Below are 2,951 nucleotides of genomic sequence, written 5' to 3'. Positions count from 1 at the left end.
GTCCATTCGCAACGACCACAGAACCCCCCCCCTCTATTTACATGCAATGGTTTGGTCCAAAGCGAACGGTTTGGTCCATTCGATGTGATTCGATGATTCGATGTGAATGGTTTGGTCCATTCGCAACGACCACAGAACCCCCCCCCCTCTATTTACATGAATGGTTTGGTCCATTCGCAAAGCCAAAGCGAACGACCACAGAACCCCCCCCTCTATTTACATGAATGGTTTGGTCCATTCGCAAAGCCAAAGCGAACGACCACAGAACCCCCCCCCCCCCCTCTATTTACATGAATGGTTTGGTCCATTCGCAACGCCAAAGCGAACGGCGAACGGCTAAATCGCCATAGCTCGGTAAGTACTTGTCCGATTAATTTCAAACCTTGAAAAGGCACATCCTCGGGTCCCCAGCAATATACCTGGCAAGTTTCAAGTATATCGGACCCGTGGTTGTCGAGAAACAGCGGTCACAGACACACAGACACACAGACACACAGACACACAGAGATTACTGGAATTATAGATAGATTATTACGTTGAAATACGTTGAAAAAGTCAAAACTTCACATGGGGTGTAGGGGAAGGCGGGGCAAGTTGAGCCAGTTTTTGTTCTTGGAATGTTAGGACTGAACTTACTGATGATCTTGCACAAATGAGTATCTTGCCTTCTAATTTAATCCTTGGGAAACATTTTGTAGCTGGTTCTTACTTTCTATCCCCACACTGAAAGTCACTGTGACATTTTGAAAAAACGGAGGCAAAATGGCTCAACTTGCCCGCCTGAGGGGTAAGTTGATCCAACCTCTGGGGTAAGTTGTACCACATAGGGGTAAGTTGATCATTGCCCCAAATAAAGATAACTAAAGTAGAAAAGCATTGTTTTGCCAGAAAAAAAAATTTAATGTTGTAAAATTCTACAACACTGAACGAAATGATTACCTTGTGTTCATGGTTATAGTAATCAGTTACGAACAAATTGAGTCACTCTCATAGAAAAACAAGATTGTCAACTGTGGTAAGAAAAGTCAACTCGATCCACCTGTCACAGTTTCAAGTCACAATAAAAGAAAAGTGTCTCAAATACACCCAGAAAGGCCAACAGTCAGACTGTGGCAATTAAGGCACAATATCTTGCTCATCAATGCCAGCTTCATCATTTGGATCTGAAACTAAAAGTATAACATGTCAGAAATCAAGTCAATTAAGCTGCCAAACTGACAAGTCACAATAATTGAACACAAGCTGTCCAGAACAACGGGCAGAACTGCCAACGCACTTAGGCTGTGGCAGCTTACGCACGATGTCTTGCAGTTCAAATCCTGCTTCATCCTTTGGGTTTGGAACAAACACTGGGTTGTCAGATCCAACTTTTCCAGCAACTTTCTGCAGGAAGACACCTTCAAACTGAAATTCCTCTCCATTCAGTACATCAACCCGAGCAATGTAATGCACAAATCTTGATTTGCCAGCACATTTGACAACTACAAAGTCACCTTCAATGATATCCTATTCACTGTCCACATCTGATTCGTCATCATACTCAACTTCTGAATCACCATCTGTCTCACTGGAACTAGGGGTGTTTGATCTTGGGGGACATGTCTTTTTCCCATTAGCTTTGAACAAGCATCTCTTTGATTTCTTGGCTGATGGCTTCCGTTTGCGATTTTCAGATAGGGCTGCAAGCTCCTGGCATACTGGGGTGTGGAGATGGTACACCCAGTGTGGTGCAGGCTCGCAATGTATCCAATGACCGGGGTACGGTAATAATATGGTATTCTGTAAGCGCTTTGAGCCTTTGGGGAAAAGCGCATTATAAATGCTAATTATTATTATCTCCACCAACATGAGTTGGCAAGTTGAGCCATGGCTCGATTTGCCCCGTAGGGTCTGGCTCAACTTACCCCAGTCTGAACTTTCTGAGATGTCTCCACATACACACATCTTCTATGCATCCATCGTATTAAAGTCTACGACAAGAATGGAGACACATACCTGGACTAACAATAATTGTCATCTGATATCCATATTATCTCCATGCTGCATATGGAAGAAACGTGAACTTACCTGTTTTACACCTTTTTACTTTTATGGCTGAAAATTGGATTTTTCCCTCTGCAACACTGGTTTCCGTTTCAATTTCAATTTAGAAAACAATATGGCACAACGTGGACTTATGCAATGGGGCATCTATACTATAGATGGCGCCACCACAAAGTCTGACTCATTCATAAATGGCTGGGAGGTGGTGCCTCACTTCAACTTACCCCGATGCTCAACTTGCCCCGCCTTCCCCTACTTACTCTTTCACGTGACTGTACAATGCATTTAGGATCGGAGGCAAGAAATAAATATACCGTACAGTGTTTTTCACCTTTTTATTGGACAAAAACCAATTATGTATATATTTTCAACAAGGAGGCTCACTTTCATTTCATCACATGCAGTGTTATTTGTAAAAGTTTATGCATGCCTGCCTGCATAATAAATCTTACGCTTCCATGTAATAAGAATAATAATAATTAGTAATATAATACCGAGTGTTTAGACAATACTCAATAGTCAATACAAATGTGTTCTACTTGTGACTCGGCGCACCTCTCATATATCTAACAGTAACATGTACGCAACTACAAGGATGTAATATTGTAATGACAATATACCATCAGAACAGACAACATGTTGTTGTTGTTCAAGGAATATTATTAATATTATTGTCCAGCAATTTATGTATTTACGATTTTAGTCCAACTCCAATAGCTGATGATTTATTGGCATAAATGTGTTGCTCGATATTAATATTAATATTGTAGCGACCCATTGGTCCCCCAAGCGAGACCAGCAGCAGAATCGCCTTGCTCCAGCCGGTGACGTAACTAGATCAATCACATGGGGGTTAAATGCATGTTCCAAGTGAGCTCCAATCGGTGGAGGCGTCGTGGTGCACCGGG

Source organism: Myxine glutinosa, chromosome 1 (genome assembly GCF_964187855.1).
Source record: "Myxine glutinosa chromosome 1, kmMyxGlut1.1, whole genome shotgun sequence".
Taxonomy (NCBI): Eukaryota; Metazoa; Chordata; class Myxini; order Myxiniformes; family Myxinidae; genus Myxine; species Myxine glutinosa.
This window is presented reverse-complemented; position numbering follows the sequence as displayed.